The 22,556-nt window shown below is 37.5% G+C and overlaps 1 protein-coding gene across 1 annotated transcript in view; it reads right to left on the bottom strand.

Moving 5' to 3' along the window:
- The window catches only part of MALRD1 (MAM and LDL receptor class A domain containing 1), a 763,833-nt gene that overhangs the window by 170,091 nt on the left and 571,186 nt on the right, over positions 1-22,556 (bottom strand). The gene's annotated exons all lie outside the window — the stretch shown is intronic.

Here is a 22,556-nt window from a genome sequence, read left to right as displayed (position 1 = left end):
CATATTTCCCCAAGGCTGTTTCAAAAGAAGAGAACGCATATCGTACGTGAACATGGCCATGTACAAGTCATTTCGAAAGCCAAAGCAATGTGCAGAACATACTTACTATTCTGACAAACAGGGTATCTTCCTGAATTAACTAACATCAATACCCAGGACTTTCCAAATGCAAGAACTCACAGATTCAACACAGAAAAGTGAAAGAGCAATAAAGTTAGCTTTGAAACCAATCACCAGGCCAAGTTCCAATAATCTTTTTGAACAGTAAAAAGAAATTCAAAACGAAACAAAAAATGTCATTTCCTAATGCACTTAAAAAAAAAATCTGTATTTTAAACGACAAAAACAGGCAAGGTTGTAAATCTATTTTTCTATACTACCTTTCTGTATCTAACTTTCAGTTATCATTTCCCTAGATATGATAGTTATACACACACAAACACACACACACACATATAGGAATGTACTAGTGCTGGAGAGAGGAACATGTCCATATATCCAACCAGTTCTTTTACTTCCAATCGCTGACCACACAAGGATGTTTAGTCCAGATTAGCAATCACTTATATAACGCTTTCTTTTATATGGGAAAAATATGACTCAGAGAAAAGAAAACATATAATAGTAATTTTCTTCTATTACAACAGTGTTTTTGTCTAACAACATTTCTTCCTACTAAAAAATCCTACTTTCTCACTTTTTTTCTTGGTATCAAAATTTATCTGAAGATAATTTATCCATCAAAAGTTCATTCATATTTTATACTATCAGGAGAAAATAACACCACTCGTTCTGTTGCATGCAATGATATGATATTGTATGGCATTCCAGAAATACTCCACCAAATTATCTAGAGCCAGAAATTAGCATGCTGCTAACTGAAGTTAGCAACTACAATGTTACTGTACAAATACCACTACAACTGTAACATTCACTGTTGCAAAAAGTCTAAGTCAGGAATCCAGCTATTAATGGACGTTAAAAAAAAATTAAAAACATATCAAGATGATCATAGAGAAAGAAAAATAGAAAAACTTGCCCCAAATTTGGAAACCTGAAAAGTGAGATTTAACATCAATGGTAGAAAAAGCACACATTTCATAAGCAAAAGCCCTTTTTACATTGATTCCTCAGTAGATGAAATTAACTAAAAGTCAGTATGAAGGGAATCTGGGTCAACAGAGTGTTTCCAATCTCAACAGAAGCAAACATTCATCCCAAAGCTCTAAGATCTGGTGGGTACCTATCTCTCAAATAAATACAAATTTCCTCCATTTTCAAAAAATTAAAAAGGTAAGAAGCTTCCAATTCAATGTGATAAGAGGACAACTTTATAAAGTCAAAAAAGTTGAAGTATCTCTTTTTTTCCTTCATAAATCCTGAGTTACAACTTAAAGATTTAAAAGGGGATGGCTTTATTTTACAACTTTTTCTACAAAAAGCAATTCAGAAAACTAAATTACATGAAGACACACCTAACACTTTTTGCTTTTTTTTCAAAACCTTAGTATAAATGTATTTTATTAATATATTTTTATTGTTTTTCATTTCATTTTTCTCTTTCAGTCATCTTAATCTTCAAATAAGCTAGCATGCTCTTGCCAAATTCCATCTCCCTCATGCTCCTTTTACTCTGCTTCTCCTAAATCCACCATGACATCCCCGGCCTGTTCTCCTTCCCCTGTGTCCCATCATGAGCATTAACTCTAATAGACTTCAAGCTATGGTACCCAATATTTCACCCTACTACAGTCCATATTCATTCTGATCAACTTCACTAATTCACTACTTAATTCCAATGAAACTTTTTGACAATCTCATGGATTGTTTCAATTGTAACATGTATTTATAATACTATCAGTGCATTAAACTGAATAATTGCTATGTCCAGTGTTTCTGTAGCCACAATGGCCAATGGTAAAAATAGGAGGACCATTTAAGGGCTCCATATAATGCTGGGGTTTTTTGTGGTTTTTTGTTTGTTTGATTTTTGTTTTTGGCAAGTAAGAACCCTATAAAAGGTTAATATTATCTATTTCTGTCTTTCAATGAAAATAATATTCTCTGTCTTCACAGAAAATTTTTGTGATAACTGTCCGCAAAATATTTTTTATTTTTCAAAAATCTATTATTTTGAAAAGTAAAATGGCTAATATCCTTGAAAAATAATTTTAGTTTAATTTGTTTCAAATTTTATATTTGATTATACACATTTTACAAAAACCAATCTATGTTGCAATATTAACTTATTATTTGAAATAGCTTCTAAAATCAGCTGCTAAACAAATAATTTGGATACTGCTATTCCGATATTCTAAATGTTGGTTGGATACATAACCATTAATATAATTACATTATATTATATATTAAAAACAATCATTTCAACATGATTTTTATCATAAAACAATATGGATTCAAAGAAAACACATAAAATATAATGTATATATATATTAAATCAAGATTATATTATAATCAAGGATGATATAATTTTAACTGCTTATGATATAGGGCAGGGAAAACTTGAAGAGAACTTACTAAATCAAAACAAAGAATAAAATGATACATCACTTAAATACAAATATTATAATAATATTCAATTAAATATATGGGAAGTTTTTTTGAGAGGAGACTCCTCAGCACTTATTTAGAGTGAGCATGCCTGGGGAGGAAAACATTTGACAAAAGGTGTGATGCGGTAATAAAAAATATGAGTTAATGATTAAATTACAGAATAGTATGGAAACCAGAGAGCAGTTATCTCAACAATACCCAAGTATGTAAGTTTTCCTGGTGAAAAACTGCAAGAACCAGATTAGTAGATTTTCCTGAAGTTCCTCTCCTGCAGCCAGTCACAATCTCCAAATGCCTGGCAACACGGAAGGTAGGCTGGTGCTGACTTAACGTCTCCTAATGGACACTTCCAGATATCAGAGATACTTTATTCATTTCATTATATATTTAACTTATTGAAATTAGTGTGTCAAATATAGCAGCAAGATGAAACCTTAGCTTTACTTGGTCCCAGTTACACTCAGCTATTCTGCTAGATGTCTTTCTTTCACCACTGATAGGGTAAATTAAGGAACTGAACTACAGTAAGTCCTTATCAGTGTACAGCTTCTCATGGCTTCATTTGAAAACACTCAGATTGATATAATATAAGAAAAAAAAATCAAAAGTAATGAAAAGGGAAATTTCCTTCAAAAAGAAGAGATTATAGGCATTAAACTTATTTAATAAAAGAGAAATAACATTGTCCATATTAATGAAAATTTAGCACAGTCACGTGTGTTTTGTAAACTCTACTCCGTGTGTGAATGTAGGGTAGGACTACTGACCACCCTCTACAAATCTGGAATTAGAGTTGTAGAGTGAGATTGAACAATCCATTACTTGTACATGGCACAGGCTTCCAGTCCTCCGTATGGCATATAAAATAGATCAGAAATCATCATACTGGTCCTAACAAGAAAACAGCTGAACTGAAAATCAACAACTCTTCTTAGATCTATCAGACACTTGATGTCACAGAGCCAGCATGACCACTTGCCCCCAAACTGGGAAGAATAATAGGCGGACACAAAGAATCACAGCTTACCGAGGCAGAAGCCCAGGGAAAGAAACGCTGTGGGAACGAGTAGTACGGTAGAAAAACCCAGACTGAAACTGATGAAAGGCTGGAGGCCCACTGTAGAGAAGTTTCAAGTTAAACATTCTTAAAGAGCCCCTACACTTTAGTGAGTTTGACCTCTAGGAACTCCACCGGTTTCTTGTATGGTAAATTAGAAGAAAATTCTCTCAAAATTTTGGCAAATAAAGGGAAAAGTAGCCATTTTGAAATATACCCAAAGCATTCTGTTCTCCTACAGGACCTTCCCTCAAGACAAACGACTTAAAGAGACTGTAACTTACTGGGGTTTAACAAGACTGGAGAAAGGAAAACACCTAACTCCAGGTCCTAGTAGCATTCTAGGTGGGGAAAGGGAAAGAAGCAATTCCAGCAACTTCTAGCCTTCCTGTCTTACCTCAGGAGTGGAGATATAAACAAACAAACAAACAAACAAACACCTGAGAGGATTGTGAAGGATACAACCCAGTGGCACAAAAAGACTCACTAAGACCTAATCATAAACCCCACAACTTACCAGCACATAAGGAGAGCTTCTGCGTTAAGAACAGAAGAACACAAGGGATACAGAGCACACTGCAGGCCTTGTTTAGATATAAATCTCCCTGGAAACCCAAAGACAATAGGGAAGACAAAAATAAAGGTAACAGGGAAATAATAACTGATATCTACAGTTACAGCAAAGAGTAAACATATCCTAACCTCTAGCCAGATACACATAAAACCCCACACTAAAGGCCTAACTCCTTTTACCCAGTACATCAAGTCAGTCTGTCAAAAAAGACAAAAAACACAAATTGAAGAGACAGAGCAAGCATCAGAACCTGGTTTAGATATGGTAGAGATGTTGGAATTATGAAGAAAGGAATTAATACAGGTTAATAAGGTAAGGGCTTTAACATAAAAAGTAGACAATATGCAAGAATGGGTGGACAGTATAAACAGAGAGATGGGAACTCTAAGAAATAATAAAAAGTAAATGCTAGAAATAAACAAAAGCATTCTAACAGAAAAGAAACACACCTTTGAAGGACTCACCACTATACTGGACATAGGAGAGGAAAGCATGAGTGAGCTGGAAGATATGTCAATTGAAACTACCAAATCTTTGGGGCGCCTGGGTGGCTCAGTGGATTAGGCCGCTGCCTTCGGCTCAGGTCATGATCTCAGTGTCCTGGGATCGAGCCCCGCATCGGGCTCTTTGCTCAGCGGGAGCCTGCTTCTCTCTCTCTCTCTGCCTGACTCTCCGCCTACTTGTGATTTCTCTCTCTGTCAAATAAATAAATAAAATCTTAAAAAAAAAAAAAAAAAAAAGAAACTACCAAATCTGAAATGCAAAGGAAAAAAAAAATGACTGGGAAAAAAAAAAAAGGAACAGAATGTCCAAGAACTGTGAAATGCTTCCAAAAGGTGTAATATGTATAAGGTAAATACCAGGAGAAGCAAAATAACAGAAAAAATATTTAAAGTGATAATGAAGGATAATTTTCCAAAATTAATGATAAACAACAAACCACAGATTCCTGAAAATTTGTGAATACCAAACATTTACCTACACCTTGGCATATGATTCCAGAGAATCAAAGACAAGGAGAAAATCTTGAAAGAAGCCACAGGGGGTTGGGGTTGGGGTGCGGTGGTGGCAAATACCTTAATTAGAGAGAAGAAGGAATAGGAATTATATCAGACTTCTCTTTAGAAACCATGCAAACAAAAAGAGAGTGAAATAAAAATATTGGTAGTACTGAAAGAGAGAGAGAAAAAAAAAAGAGACTCCAACCTGGAATTCTGTACCCAATAAAATTACCCATCAAAATAAAGAATAAAGATTTTCTCAGACAAACATGAGTTAAAACAATTTTTCATTAGTTCTACTGCCTTGCAAGTAAAGTTAAAAATAAATTCTTTAGAGAGAAGGAAAATGGTATCATTCAGAAAATATAATCTACATAAAAATATTGGAAAAGAATAAATTAAGAAATAAAATATTCTATTTTTATTATTAATTGATCTAACAGGTAACAGTTTGTTCAAAATAATAGCAGCAAGAATGTATTCAGTGATTTTAGTTGCGGGGTAAGTGAAATAAATGAACAGCAGCATGTTGTAAGGACAGAAAGGAGGACCTGAAAATACTGTTTATAATGTTCTTGCGCTACCCATGAAGTGGCACTTTGCAAGTGGACCTGGGTTACTTATAAATGCATACTGCAAATTCATGGGCCCAAATTTAGAAAAATAGAGTTTAAAAAGAAGTATAATCGATATGCTATGAAAAAAGAAGAAAAGGAATCATACAAAACAATTAAAACAAAGGTAAAAAAAAAAGAGTAGAGAACCAAACCAAACAAAACAAAAACAAACAAAACAAAACAAACAAAAATACCCAAAGGGGGTAAAAAAAAAAAAAATCAAGGTCAACAAGTATAAAAGAGAAACATATATGCTAGATAATTAATCTGAATACCAGTAATCACTTTAAATGATAGTTTTCTAAATATACCAATTAAAGAGACTGTTACAGTGAATTAAAAAAAAAAAAGACCCAACTCTATGTTGCCTATAAGAAACTCGAGTTAAATATAAAGACACAGATAGATTAAAAGTAAAAGGAATAAAGATATACCATGTTAATATTAATGAAAAGAAACCCAGAAAAGCTATATTAACTTTGGACAGAGCAAATTTCAGAGAAAGGAAAATTATCAGGGACAATAGTTTATTATAAAATGAAGAGAGTGGCCAATTCCTGAGAAGACATGTGTATGCACCTAATACCACAATGTCAAATGCTTGGACAGTAACTGGAAGAAGTGCAAGGAGAAACATATGAATCCACTCTCATAGCTGGAGACTTAAACATCCTTCTATCACTAATTGACAATCAGGAGGCAGCAAATCAGTACGGGCATAGCTGAACTGAACAGCAACCATCAACTTTACATTTATAGAATACTTCATGCAGCAACAACAGAAGACACAGCACTCTCAATTTCACAGGGAACACTCACAAAGACTGACAACATTCTAAGTCATCAAGTACACTGTAGCAAATTTGAAAGAACAGAAATAGTACTGTATATGCTCTCAGGTCACAATGGAATTTAACTAGAAAACAGTAACAGGAAGATATATAGGAAACCCAAAAATACTTGGAGATTATATAACACACTTCTTAGTAACACATGGATTAAAGAAGAAATAATAAGAAGAAACCATTTCAAATTAAATGAAAATAAGAGTACTTTTAATTAAAATTTGTGGGATGCAGTGAAGCAGTGCTTAGAGGGAAATTTTATAGACTTAAATTCATATAATCGCAAGCAAGAAAATCAAAAATCAATCACCTAAGCTAGTTTTTTGAAAAGTATAATAAAATTATTGTTTATATTTGTTATTTTTATTGTAAATATGTTTATTTATTATCATATTTATTTAAAATAAAATTAAACTTTTAGTCAACCTAAGGAAGCCAAAGAAGATGCAAATACAAATATCAGAGATGACAGAGGAACTATGACTAGTGATCCCATGAAAGGATAATAAAGAATTATTATTAACAACTCTATGTTCACAAATTTGATAAACTAGATGAAACTGCCAAATTCCTTGAAAGGCATATCTATCAAAATTCACACAAGGACAAATAGATAATCTCAACAGGCCTGTAATAATAAAGAAATTGAATCAATTATTCCAAAAGAGATAGCACCAAGCCCAGATAGGTTCACTGGTAAATTCTACCAGACATTTAAGAAAGAGATTATACCGGGGCACCTGGGTGGCTCAGTGGGTTAAAGCCTCTGCCTTCGCCTCAGGTCATGATCCCAGGGTCCTGGGATAGAGCCCTGCATCTTGCTCTCTGCTCAGCGGGGAGCCTGCTTCCTCCTCTCTCTCTGCCTGCCTCTCTGCCTACTTGTGATCTCTGTCTGTTAAATAAATAAATAAATAAAATCTTTAAAAAAAAAAAAAAAGAAAGAGATTATACCAATTATATGTAATCATAACCAGAAAATAGAAAAAGAGGAAACATTTCCACATCCATTCTATGAAGCCAGCTTTACCCTAATGCAGGTACTAGGCAAAGAAAACGCTAGAAAGAAAAATGACACAGCAGTATCACCCATGAATATATAGATTCAAAAATTCTCAGCAAATATTGGCAAATTGAATCCAATAATGTAGAGAAAGAATGACAAATAACGACTAGGTGAGATTTATTACAGGTATGATAGGCAAATAAACACTGGGAAATTGATTGATGTCATCTATCATATCAGCATGATATAAAAGAAACATTATATGATAATACTGATGACTGATATGCAGAAAAATCATATGACAAAATCCAACACCCATTCATGATAATAACTCAAAGAAATTAGAAATAGGAAAGAAACTTCCTCAATTTAATAAAGAACATCTACAAAAAACCTACAGCTAAGCCTATTCCTCATGGTGAGAAATTATACACTCTTCTGCTAAGATCATGAGATAAGCAAGTGTATCTTCTCTCACTGCCTCTATTTGTACTGGAAGTCCTAGCTAATGTATATATAAAATAAAGAGAAGAAAAGGAATAAAAAGATATACTGATCAGGCTGGTTAGGTGGCACAGTTGGTTAAGCTTCCAGCACTTGCTTTGGGCTCACGTAGTGATCTCAGGATCCTGAGACACAGCCCCATGTCAGGCTTCATGCTCAGTGAGGAGTCTGCTTGCAATTCTCTTCCTCTGCCCCTCCCCACCTCTCTCTCTCAAATAAATAAATAAATCTTTGAAAAAAAGATATGCTGATCATAGAAAAATAAAAATCCTTTGTTTGAAGACATCCAGATGGCCAACGGACACATGAAAAAGTGTTCCATATCACTCGGCATCAGGGAAATACAAATCAAAACCACAATTAGACACCACCTCACACCAGTCAGAATGGCTAAAATTAACAAGTCAGGAAATGACAGATGCTGACGAGGATGCAGAGAAAGGGGAACCCTCCTACACTGTTGTTGGGAATGCAAGCTGGTGCAACCAATGTGGAAAACAGCATGGAGGTTCCTCAAAAAGTTGAAAATAGAGCTACCATATGACCCAGCAATCGCACTATTCAGTATTTACCCTAAAGATACAAAGGGGTCTGAAGGGGCATATGCACCCGAATGTTAACAGTGATCCGAAGGGGCACATGCACCCGAGTGTTTACAGCAGCAATGTCCACAATAGCCAAACTACGGAAAGAACCTAGGTGTCCATCAACAGATGAATGGATAAAGAAGATGTGGTATATATATACAATGGAATACTATGTAGCCATCAAAAGAAATGAAATCTTGCCATTTGCGACAACGTGGATGGAACTAGAGGGTATCATGCTTAGTGAAATAAGTCAATTGGAGAAAGACAACTATCATATGATCTCCCTGATATAAGGAAGTGGAGATGCAACGTGGGGAGCTCGGTGCGGGGGAGGAAAAGAATAAATGAAACAAGATGGTACTGGGAGGGAGACAAACCATAAGAGACTCTTAATCTCACAAAACAAACTGAGGGCTGCCGGGGGGAGAGGTGTAGGGAGAGGGTGGTGGGGTTATGGACACTGGGGAGGGTATGTGCTATGGTGAGTGCTGTAAAGTGTGTAAACCTGGTGATTCACAGACCTGTACCCCTGGGGCTAATAATACATTTTTATGTTAGTAAAAAAACAACAAAAAATAACCTTAAAAAATGCTTTTGTTTGCAAAATACATGATTGTCTACATAGAAAACCCCAAAGAATCAGCAACAACAAAAACTCCTGAAACTATTAATTTACAGCAAGGTTGCAGGATACAAGGTTAATATACAAAAGTCATTCATTTTCTTCTAACCCAACAATGAACAACTGGATTTGAAATTAAAAACATAATACTACTTATACTAGACCAAAAAGTACAGGCTCCATTTGAAGAACATTATAAAACTGATGAAAAAAAAATGAAAGCTCTAATTAAATGGATGATATTCTGTAAGGAAGACTCAATATTGTCAAGATATAAGTTCTTCTCAGCTTGATACATAGATTCAATTCAATCCCAGTCAAAATCTCAGCAAGTAACACAGAGGCGCCTGAAAAACTCATTCTAAAGTTTATAAGGAAAGACAAAAGTCAGAGAATAACCAAAACAATACTGAAGAGTAAGAACAAAGTCCAAGAACTGACACGACTTGACTGTAAGACACTTCAAAGCTACAGTGATCAAGCAGGTGGTACTGGCGAAAGACTAGACAAACTGATCAAAGAACTGAAGAGAGCCTGGAAACAGACCCACATATGTACAGTCAACTGCTTTTTGATGAAGAAACAAAGGCAACTCAGTAAGGGAGATTAGTATTTTCAACAAATGGTATTGAAACAACTAGATCCACATGCAAAAAAAAAAAAAAAAAAAAAAGTGATCCTAGACATGGAACTTCCATATCTCATTCAGCAAAATAAATTAAAAGTAGCTCACAGACCTAAATGTCCACCACAAAACTCTAAAAGTTCAAAGAAGATAACACGGGAGAAAAATCTATGTGATCATAAGTTGTTTGGATTTTTTTTTTTTTAAGATTTTATTCATTTATTTGTCAGACAGAAAGAAGAGCACACAAGCAAAGGGAGTGGCAGGCAGAGGGAGAAGGCTCTGGCTCAGTAAGCACGATGTGAGACTCAATTCCAGGACTCTGGGATCATGACCCAAGCTGAAGGCAGATGCCCAACCGACTGAGCCACCCAGCCATTCCTGATCTTGGGTTTTGAGATGACTTTTTAGCTATAAAACAAGAATCATGCATGATCCATGAGTAAAAAAACTGGTAAGGTAGACCTCATTGAAATTAAACACTTCTGCTCTGTTAAGGACACTGTTATGACAATGAAAAGGCAACACAAAAACTGGAGAAAATATATTTTTTAAAAATTTATTTATCCCAGTGAGAAAGTGCATGTTAGAGAGCAAGTGGGGGGCAAGGAGCAGAGGGAGAGGGAAAGAGAGAATCTCAAGCAGAACACAGAGCCCTACTCGAGGCCCAATCTCATGACCCTGAGATCATGACCTGAGCTGAAACCAAGAATTCGATGCTCAAACGAATGAGGCCCCTAGGAGCACCTGGGGAACATTTCAAAACACACATCTGATAAAAGGACTAGTATCCAAAATACGCAAGACGTTTAAGACAAAAATGAGAAAGTAACCCAATTAAAATAGGGACAAGAGATCTGAAGAGACCCCTCACCAAAGCAGTAATACAGATGCCAAATAAGCAGAGGAGCAACTCTCAACATCATATATCACCAGGGAAATGCAAACAGAAACGGCTAGCACACTCATTAGGATGGCTAAAGTCCAAATCACTGAAAACACCAAATCCTGACAAGGAACAACAGAAACTCTTTATCACTGCCGGTAGGAATGCCAAATGGGACAGCTACTTCAGAAGACAATTTTGCAGCTTCTCACAAAACCAAATAAACTCTTATCATATGATCCAGCAACTGTGTTCCCAAAGGAGTTGAAAACTTATTTCCATACAAGAATCTACACATAAATGATTATAGCAGATTTATAATTGTCAAAACTTGGAAGCAACCAAGAGGTTCTTCAACGGGTAAATGGATAAACAAATGTTGGTGCATCTGTACACTGGAAGCTTCTTTAGCCATAAACGAAAAAATGAGCTATCGAGCCACAAAAAGACATCGGGAAACTTTAGTGTTTATTTCTAAGTTAAAGAAGCCAATGTGAAAAGGCTAGAAACTAGAAAACCTCGAGAAGATAACAAAGGAAAAAATCTAGGTGACTGTGGGTTTTGTTTTGTTTGTTTTTTGGTTTTGTTCATTTGTTTCTGCTGTTTTAATTTTGTGTATGTGTTTTGAATAAGAGGTAAGTTTAAGGATAACAGTACGGGAGAGAGTGGGTAGATGCTAGGGCCTGTAGTAATGAGCTTCCCAGGAATAGACAGACAGACAGGAATTGTCCAGACAGATAAGTAGACAGACAGAGGGACAGGAAAACAAAGACAAATGGGTAGGAGGCCAGGACCAGTCTCAGCAGCTGTGTTGGGGCTGCAGATCCAGTTCTGCCTGGCGACCTAGGAAATGGACAGGGCTGGCATGGGCCTCAGTCCCCACTGGGCCCCTCTCCTCACTCGGTCTTGTGCCTCCCCAGAAACAAGGGACTTTTGCATGTGGTTTCCTGGGGGAACAGAATGGTTGTTCTGGGAGTGCAGGGAAGGCAGAGGGTGAAGGCGCTTGGAGGCTCCCTGGGGAGGTGGAGGTGTGGGTGATGTGGGGGTAGCAGCAGCAATGGGGTAAATCTGCTCCGTTGGGGGCTCTGCAGCTGGGGCAGGCCCCTCGCACCCTGTCCACCACCGCAACATGGTGCGGATCAACGCAGTTTCCAGTATAATTGTACCTTTATGGATTTCTGGAAAAAGTGAAACGATCTATAGACACAGTAAAGAAGATGAGTGGTTGCCAAGGGTGTTGGAGAAGAAGAGAGGGAGGAATAGGTCGAGCCTAGGGGACTTTCAGGGTAGTGACACCACTCTGTCCAATACTGTCGACAGAAGTCATGATATCCATGTGAAAACCCCCGGAAGGCATAGCACCAAGAGTGAGCCCCAATGTCAACTAATAAAGACTTTACTAATAAAGTGCTAATATTGACTCATGCAGCAAAGCAAACATGCCACAGTGATGTAAGATGTCAATAACAGTGCAAAATTGGAGGGGGGGGCTCTATGGGAACCGTCTGCAGAGGCTGCTCATTTTCTCTGGAAACCTGAAACTGCTCAAAAATTACAATATTAATTAAAGAATACTTAAAAAATACAAATATACACAGTAGAGAGGCAATATAACTAGTGGAGAATTTTTCTTATTTGCTCTGATTCACTCAATTGCCTATTTTATTGGAAAAACACTAAAGTCTCATCCATTTCAACACCAATTAAGCAATATTCAAATGGGTCACTTGGTCCTCTCTTTCTTTCTTTCTTTTTTTTTTTTTAGATTTATTTATTTATTTATTCATTTTAGAGAAAGAGAGGGAGAGAAAGCACGTATGCAAGTGGGTGGAGGAGGAGAGGGAGAGAGAGAATCTCAAGCAGGCTTCACGCTCAGTGCAAGGCTCCACAGGGGACTTGATCTCATGATCTGAGCCTAACCAAGAGCCTCACACTTAACGGACCGAGCCATCCAGGCGCCCAGTGCTCTGAACACATCTACTCTCTCTTTCCTCCCTTCCCTTTCCATCACACTTTCTATTTCCAATACTGGACATTTATAAAAACCACGTGGCCCATCATCTCTTGCCTTGCAGATGTCAACTGCTTACCCCAGTTCCCTCTTAAGAAGCATCTTTGCCTATTAGAGGCATGAATTATCAAAGTACTAGGGACATTAAGCTATCAAAGGAAGCCCTGAAGAACTCAATAATAGCAATTTTCTAGAACCGGGCCTCACAACATAGGTAATAAAAATGTCCTTTCAGAGGCATAAATACTTCTTCAAGATCTCTCTCCCCTCCCTCTTCTTCCGCATCTCACGACTCTCTCCCTCCATGAGGCTCCCTTGCCAGTCCTCCGAAACACCAAGGACATTCTCAACTCGGGCTGTTGCACTGTTTTGCTTTGTTTTCTTGTCTGAAATATTCTCCCAGTATGTCTTCCCTAGTTGCATGGCTCGCTCCCTGGTCTCTTTCAAGTGTTCACTCCAAGTTTCCAATCTCATCGTGGCCCACTGTGACCATCCCAGGTCCCACCAGTCCTCTTACTCAGCCTCACTGTGTTACATGGTCTTTGCAAAGAGTATCCCACTTACTCACTGATCACGTTCCCTGTTTAACGTCTGTTTCACGGTGACAGCGGAAACCCTATCAGGGCAAGGAGTCTGTTTTGTTTATTTAGGTACGTCTAGAATACATGTATATAACAGGTGCTCGGCAAATATTTGCTAAAGAATCAAAGAATGGAAAAGTTCCACATTTCATAACTCCAGAGTTGGAGAGCATCTCAAGACTTTCTAGTCAAAAACTTCAGAGAGAACCAGGGAGAATGCCTGACTCCAGTCCAGGTTGGAAGCAGAATCTCGGGTTTCTCGCTTTGCAATTTTCACCTTAGCAAATCCATTATTTTGTTTGAAAAATAAATGTATACTTAGAAGAATCAACATCATGCGGGTACTGCACCGAGAGCTAACAAAGCTCTCATGGCTAAGTTTACAATTAAGTGCGTGTTCACACTAAGACATCACTACACAACTTTTTGGGTTTGGAAGTCACTGAGTTATAAAGAAGCTACAGTGCCTTAAGATAAGGAATTTATCTGAGGTTAAACAGAGGAGCAGGTGATGAAAAAACAAACAAAACCCCAAAAAACTTGGAATGATCAGAATTTGAATCAAAGAACAATCGACAATTCAGCTCTGTCTTTAAAAGTTGAAGAGCAGGCTGCCGGGGTGGCCCAGTGGGTTAAGTATCTGCCTTCAGCTCAGGTCATGGTCCCAGAGTCCTGGGATCGAGCCCCACATCAGGTTCCCTTCTCCGTGGGAAGCCTGCTTCTCCCTCTCCCACTGCCCTTGCTTGTGTGCCCTCTCTCTCTGTCAAATAAATAAATAAAATAGTTTTTAAAAATAAAAATAAATAAAAAAATAAAAGTTGAAGAAATATATCACTCTTTAATACATCACACTTTTTTTTTTTCTTTGTCTTTCTCATTTGAGATAGGGGATCGAGAACTCCAGTCTGTTATCTAATATCTCAAAGCAGATGAGGTAAATTCATTTACATGAAACCATTGTTCAAACTAAAAAGAACTATCTAAAAGTGGCTGGTGATTATTTATGGTATAGGAAGGCATTTCTGGTCATCCTTATCATATTTTAAAAGTGGGAAACTTTGCTTTAGTATTTAACTTACCTAGCAATAAGAAGGCTGAACAGTGTTACAATCAGAGGCTAGGACCCAAATTCTAATCCTGGCCATCCCAATACTAATTGGATATCTTAGGCTAAATTATTTAATCTCCTTGAACTGCGACTTATCCTCTATTAAGTAGAAGAAATATTAATATCTATTTGATAAGTCTGTTATTAGATCTAAATTAAAATAATGTGTACAAAGTATATAAATGTACATAAAGTACTAACACTAAGTGCATTTCCTTTCCATTATTAATTATTTACATGTTTGCTACTACACAACCTATTTCATCTATTCTAAAAAGAAAAAGTTCACATATTCGGATGAGTATGTTTGTGAGAATGTTAACTGGATGATTTCATTATGAAAAGCTGATACTCTTTGTGGGATCCCAAAAAATGATCTCACAGTACAATTTAAGATTTTTTCAGATTTTTTTACAAAAACATTGCCCGGGTCCTTATAAATAAAGGGAAGGAGGACCAAAGAGCTTTAGAAATGTTCTGTGTTTCCAGTCATTAGTAACTTAGGAAGCTGGGTCTAGGACACAGGTCTCCTACCTTCCAGTCAATTGCCTTTCCTGAACATCACTCAGTTTGCAATAAACATCACAGGCTGTATCAGAGGGGAAAGAGCTGAGAAAAATTACAGCTACTACCCATGTAAACATTGAAATGGCTGATTTGCATGTAGCTCTACAACATTAACTTCACTTTCCTTGAAAGAGGCAGACTGTTTAGGAGTAATGAGAAATAAAGGACCAACCAAATGTCTCTTACTAGCAGAATGACCTGGGTAGCATTCGATGTTACGCTGATACTCACGTGCTTTTTCTCCCTCCTGACAAGACCAACTTTAAAATGCTTTCAAAACAACTTCCCTCAAAGTGAAGGAAAATTTAGACTGCAAAATAGCAAAGGAAAAAACATGGAACTGTAGCTGACTAACTTTTCTTTTAGTGTGTTCTATAAAACTGTAAATATGGGGAGAAGATGGTCTCTGGTTCTGATGGGCAACAGAAAACACGTATTTACCTCAAAATAATTCCTCAAAATTCCTCAAAATAAATATAAAATATGCTTACCTATATTCCTCAAAACTATTCCACTGAAAAGACAGAAAAAAATTCTAATATAAATCCCCAGAATCACTGAAAAATGAGGAGCACAGCTACCAACACACAGAAATAGTTTTTTAAGGACTTTCTATAGAACAAATGGAAACTGTTGGATAAAAATGCGTGAAATTGAAAAACTTGCAAACACCTGCAGGTGAAACAAAGAGGAACAAAAAAATGTTCCCAGCAGAATTCTGGAATAACCCAGATTGATGGAGGCCATAGTGGAGGAGCTGTACATGCGTCACTAAATAAGTCAACACACCTCCTAAAAAAGCCAGGTCATTCCCTTGCATTAGAAGTGTTTGTACTTAGGACATCCAGGATGGGTAATCACTGCTGACGTGGGAGATGTGACACAGGAGTCCATGAGGGGCCGATGGGATGGACAACTTTACCTCCCATTCCCCACCCCCAAATAAAGAAGTTACCAGGACACCATTAACATAAGCCCAATGGAAAATAGAACTCCTTCTCTACACTCAGAGCAACATATAACCAGAAATCCTGAATCAGGACGTGCATTCCCTGCTGGAGCAGTGAAATTTCTTACTGGGTCTGAGGGCAATAAAATGCATAGAGTAATACTATTCAATCTGGATTCATCTACTTATAGGAATAGAAAAGCAACAGCAATTAACCTGACAGTTGAGGAAAATTCTGAGAGAGAGACATTATATTAAACAGAACACTGAACACCATGAGGATGAGAATAAATGGGGAAAAATAAGGAAATGTAATTAATTCCCTTGAGAAACTGGGGCCTCCATCATATCTATGAAATAGGACAGGCTTTAAAAGCAGCATTCAGAGTTCTCAGAAATTAACAAAATGATTGCTAAAATAAAACTATCAGAGAAGAAATAACTAGCAGAATCAATGCAGATTAAACTCCAACCAGTGAACTGGGAAACTAAGTAAAGTGATCCTTCTAAGACTACAGTGCCAGAGAACCAAGAGATGAAAACGTGGAGAATATCTGCGAAGGGATAGCAAGGACAGATCCAGAAGTTTTTATGTCTGTCTCATAGGTTTTTCTAGAAAGAAATAATCAGATAAATTACAGATGAAAATCTCCCTGAGATGAAAAATGACAAAGGCCCATCAAATTGCTGTAGGGATTTATGAACTCTAAGCATAAAAAGAACATTTTCCCTGCTTCTTGACAGAAAAGAAGAATATGCAAAAATCCTGGAGCAGAAATAATCAGACATCTCTCTTCTATAAGGCAGGTGGATAATGGATGTTAGAATACATTGAAACAACGCTGTCAATTACTTAAGGAAAAAATACGTCTGACCCTAGATCAAACTACTTTTTAATATGGGTACATATGTATGTATACACACACACACACACACACACACACACACACACACATCTTTTTCCAGTCAATCAGGAAGTCAAAAAGCTTATCACCCATGCACAATTTCTGAGATGCATAAGCAAAACATGTTGTTAGGGCTGAATGTGCCTCCTGACCCTAACAGGAGTCCCTAACTCCTTTAGGGTCCACATGTTGAACCCTAAACCCCAGTACTTTACAATGTGGCTGTATTTGGAGACAGGGGCTCTAAAGAGGTCAGTACATGAAATGGGGGCCATTCACATGGCCCTTAATCTAATCTTGCTGGTGTCCTCAGAAGAAGAAATTTGGACACAGGAAGAGATACGGGAGCTGCACACACAGGAAGAGATACTGGGGTTGCCCACACAAAAGACACACAACTCGAGGACATGGCAAAAAGGCAAACATCTGCACCAAAGAGAGAGGACTCAAGAAATCAAACCTGCCTGCACCTTGATCTTGGACCACTAACCTCCAGGATTGTGAGAAAATAAATTACTGTTGTGTAGGCCATCCAGTCTGTGGTATCTCCTTAAGGCAGCCTTAGCAAAGTAGTATCAGCAAAAAAAAGAATCCAACATAGCGGATTTTGTAGGAATCAATAAAGAGTAGTGAGAAAAGATGCCTAGAAAACATACAGAATTATATAGTATAAACGTACACTTGGTAATTGTGTTCTCATGAGGTCTACAGTGTTTTTACGAATATGACTGTGAAGAAAGCAGATGAATTATTTACACCCTGAATCTAAGGCTCCAGCCAACAAGAATAAGACATAGGGCTATAGGAGAAGACGAGCTGGGGTAATAAAACTTGCCAAAGTTGTCTTTCATTTGAGGGGTGGGTGGAAACATGCAACTGATTTTCAGTGATACTGGATAAATATTTTAAACAAAGTGATCCTTCTTAAATCTTAATCATTAAAATCTTAAATAACTTAAACAAAGTGATTTGCTAAAACCTGTATCCACTTTAGAAAGAGAGACCTAGAAAGTAAAATTTACTGGAAGTTAGGGGCAGCTGGGTGGCTCAGTTGGTTAAGTATCTACCTTTGGCTCAGGTCATGATCTCAGGGTCTTGGGATCCAACCCCTGCATCAGGCTCTTTCCTTAGCAGGGAGACTGCCTCTCCCAATGCCTGCTGCTTCCCCTGCTTGTGCTCTCTCTCTCTGACAAGTAAAAAAAAATAAAATCTTTTTAAAAATTAAAATAAAGAAAATAAAATTTACTGGAAGTAAGCAAAAATTCAGAAAATCTAATCAACCTACTAAAGACTGGTATAGGGGAGAATATAAAACAAATAAAACACAAATAGAAAACACACAAAAAATAGGTCTATATCATGATGAAACAATAACACATGTGAAAAGGACTGAATTCAATTATAAAAGCCAGAGATTCAGATTATGGAGGAAAAAAATCTAGCCATATGGTATTTAAAACTGATATAACTAAGCCAAGTATCATGGGATAGTTAAAAATAAAGCCATGGGTAAAGTACTAGTAAAATTATTTTTTACATTATTTAAAAAAAAGAAACTTCCATATTATTAACTGAAAAAAATAAGATTTGGGGTAAAGTATAAAGAGGGACATTTAATAGTGATAAAAGTTATGACTCTCCAAGCACATATAACTGCCTGGAATCTTTATACATTCAACAAATGGCTCTGGAATATAAAAGGCCGAGAATAAGGAAAACAAACTGTAACTTACATAATTTCCCTGAAGCAGTTTAAAATATTATTTTCCTAAATTGACTAATTAAGTTGAGATAACAGTAAATATGTAGAGGAGTATGACTTAATTTATCTCTGTGCGTCTATCATCTCTCTCTCCATCTACTTATCTTTGTAGGAAGTCGTAATCATTCTTTTGTACACCCAAAGAAAATTCACAAATAAACATATGAATTCCACATGTGGTAATGAAAGTATGTCAAATTAACAGGGAGAGGACACAATAATGAATCAGTAGTACTGAAAGAACCAGCTTGCTATTTGGGGAAAAAAAAAATGAGCTTCTAACCTTTCACCATACCTACACAAAATGAATTATAAGTGGCTTAATTAGGTTAAACTAAAATTGAAATTATGTATTAACTAAAACAAATGACAAAATTTTGTGTTTTTTTTAGAGCTTTTATTTACCTTTTTGAGACAGAAAGATTATGAGGGTAGTGGGGGAGGTGGCAGCGGGAGAAGGAGAGAGGCAGACTCCCCACTGAGCAGGGAGCCTGGCTAGAAGGGGGTCAGCATCTGGACCCCAGGATCATGACCTGAGCTGAAGACAGATGCAGACACTTAACCAACTGAGGTATCCAGGTGCCTCAAGAATATTTTGTTATTTTACAACAGACAAGGGCTTCCTGAGCATTAAATCTAGAATCTACTAGTAAAATAGATTCACAGATTTCATAAGATAAAAATGTAAAAGGGGGAGGAGTCAAGATGGCGGAGAAGTAGCAGGCTGAGACTACTTCAGCTAGCAGGAGATCAGCTAGATAGCTTATCTAAAGATTGCAAACACCTGCAAATCCATCGGCAGATAGAAGAGAAGAAGAATAGCAATTCTAGAAACAGAAAAACAACCCCTTTCTGAAAGGCAGGACTGGCAGAGAAGTGAACCCAAAGCGACGGGAAGATAGACCCTGGGGGGAGGGGCCGGCTCCCAGCAAGCAGTGGAGCAACGGAGCACAAAATCAGGACTTTTAAAAGTCTGTTCCGCTGAGGGACATCGCTCCAGAGGCTAAACCGGGGCGAAGCCCACGCGGGGTCAGCGTGGCCTCAGTTCCCGCAGGGTCACAGAAGGATCGGGGGTGTGTGAGTGTCGCAGAGCTTGCGGGTATTGGAACGGGAAAGCCGGCTACAGAGACAGAGCTGACAGTAAGATCACAGCTGGGGGTTACCTTGAACCTGTCGCAGGCTCTGTGAGCTCGGAGCGCGGCCGGAGGTCAGGCAGACGGGAGTTACTGGGCGCTGTTCTCTGAGGGCGCACTGAGGAGTGGGGCCCCGGGCTCTCGGCTCCTCCGGGCCGGAGACCAGGAGGCCGCCATTTGTATTCCCGTCCTCTGGAACTCTACTGAAAGCGCTCAGGGAACAAAAGCTCCTGAAAGCAAACCAGAGCTGATTACTCAGCCTGGCCCCAGGTAAGGGCGGTGCAATTCCGCCTGGGGCAAAGACACTTGAGAGTCACTACACCAGGCCCTTCCCCCAGAAGATCAACAAGAAATCCAGCCAAGACCAAGTTTACCTACCAAGGAGTGCGGTTTCAATACCAAGGAGAGCAGCAGAATTCCAGAGGAGGAGAAAGCAAAGCACGGAACTCATGGCATTTTCCCTATGATTCTTTAGTCTTGCAGTTAATTTAATTTTTTAAAATTTTTAATTTTTTTCTCTTCTTCTGCTAAAATTTTTTTAACTTTTACCCTTTTCTGTTTTAACATTTTTTAACTAGTTTAATATATATATATTTTCTTTTTTATACTTCTTTATTCGTTTTCTTTTTTAAATTCTTTTCTTTCTTCCTTTCTTTTTGTTTTTTTTCTCTTTCTTTCTTTCTCAACCTCTTTTTATCCCCCTTTTCCCCCCTCACGATTTGGAATCTCTTCTGATTTGGTTAAAGCATATTCTCCTAGGGTTGTTTGCCACACTTTTAGTATTTTACTTGCTTCTTCATATACTCTTATCTGGACAAAATGACAAGGCAAAAAAATTCACCACAAAAAAAAGAACAAGAGGCAGTACTGAAGGCTAGGGACCTAATCAATACAGACATTGGTAATATGTCAGATCTAGAGTTCAGAATGACGATTCTCAAGCTTCTAGCCAGGCTCAAAAAAGGCAGGAAGATATTAGAGAAAACCTCTCAGGAGATATACAAGCCCTTTCTGGAGAAATAAAAGAACTAAAATCTAAACAAGTTGAAATCAAAAAAGCTATTAATGAGGTACAATAAAAAATGGAGGCTCTCACTGCTAGGATAAATGAGGCAGAAGAAAGAAATAGCGATATAGAAGACCAAATGACAGAGAATAAAGAAGTTGAGCAAAAGAGGGACAAACAGCTACTGGACCACGAGGGGAGAATTCGAGAGATAATTGACACCATGAGATGAAACAACATTAGAATAATTGGGATTCCAGAAGAAGAAGAAAGAGAGAGGGGAGCAGAAGGTATACTGGAGAGAATTATTGGGGAGAATTTCCCCAATATGGCAAAGGGAACAAGCATCAAAATTCAGGAGGTGCAGAGAACGCCCCTCAAAATCAATAAGAATAGACCTACACCCCGTCACCTAAGAGTAAAATTTACAAGTCTTAGTGACAAAGAGAAAATCCTGAAAGCAGCCCAGGAAAAGAAGTCTGAAACATACAATGGTAAAAATGTTACATTGGCAGCAGACTTATATACAGAGACCAGGCAGGCCAGAAAGAGCTGGCATGATATATTCAGAGCACTAAACAAAAAAACATGCAGCCAAGAATACTATATCCAGCTAGGCTATCATTGAAAGTAGAAGGAGAGATTAAAAGCTTCCAGGACAAACAAAAACTGAAGGATTTACAAACACCAAACCAGCTCTATAGGAAATATTGAAGGGGTCCTCTAAGCAAAGAGAGAGCCTACAAGTGGTAGATCAGAAAGGAACAGAGACAATATACAGTAACAGTCACCTTACAGGCAATACACTGGCACTATTCATATCTCTCAATAGTTACTCTGAATGTTAAAGGGCTAAATGCCCCAATCAAAAGACACAGGGTATCAGAATGGATAAAAAAACAAAACGCATCTATATGTTGCCTACAAAAAATTCATTTTAAACCCGAAGACACCTCCAGATTTAAAGTGAGGGGGTGGAAAAGAATTTACCATGCTAATGGACATCAGAAGAAAGCAGGAGTGGCAATCCTTATATCAGATCAAATAGATTTTAAGCCAAAGACTATAATAAGAGATGAGGAAGGACACTATATCATACTCAAAGGGTCTGTCCAACAAGAAGATCTAACAATTTTAAATATCTACGCCCCCAACATGGGAGCAGCCAACTATATAAACCAATTAATAACAAAATCAAAGAAACACATCAACAATAATACATAATAGTAGGGGACTTTAACACTCCCCTCACTGAAATGAACAGATCATCTAAGCAAAAGATAAACAAGGAAATAAAGGCCTTAAATGACACACTGGACCAGATGGACATCACAGATATATTCAGAACATTTCATCCCAAAGCAACAGAATACACATTCTTCTCTGGTGCACATGGAACATTCTCCAGAATAGATCACATCCTCGGTCCTAAATCAGGACTCAACTGGTGTTAAAAGACTGGGATCATTCCCTGCATATTTTCAGACCACAATGCTCTGAAGCTAGAACTCAACCACACGAGGAAGTTTGGAAAGAACCCAAATACATGGAGACTAAACAGCATCCTTCTAAAGAATGAATGGGTCAACCAGGAAATTAAAAAAGAATTGAAAAAAATCATGGAAACAAATTATAATGA

This window comes from Mustela erminea, chromosome 6 (assembly GCF_009829155.1).
Source record: "Mustela erminea isolate mMusErm1 chromosome 6, mMusErm1.Pri, whole genome shotgun sequence".
Lineage (NCBI taxonomy): Eukaryota > Metazoa > Chordata > Mammalia > Carnivora > Mustelidae > Mustela > Mustela erminea.
The sequence above is the reverse complement of the archived record's forward strand: the minus strand, read 5'-3'. Positions and strand labels throughout refer to the sequence as shown.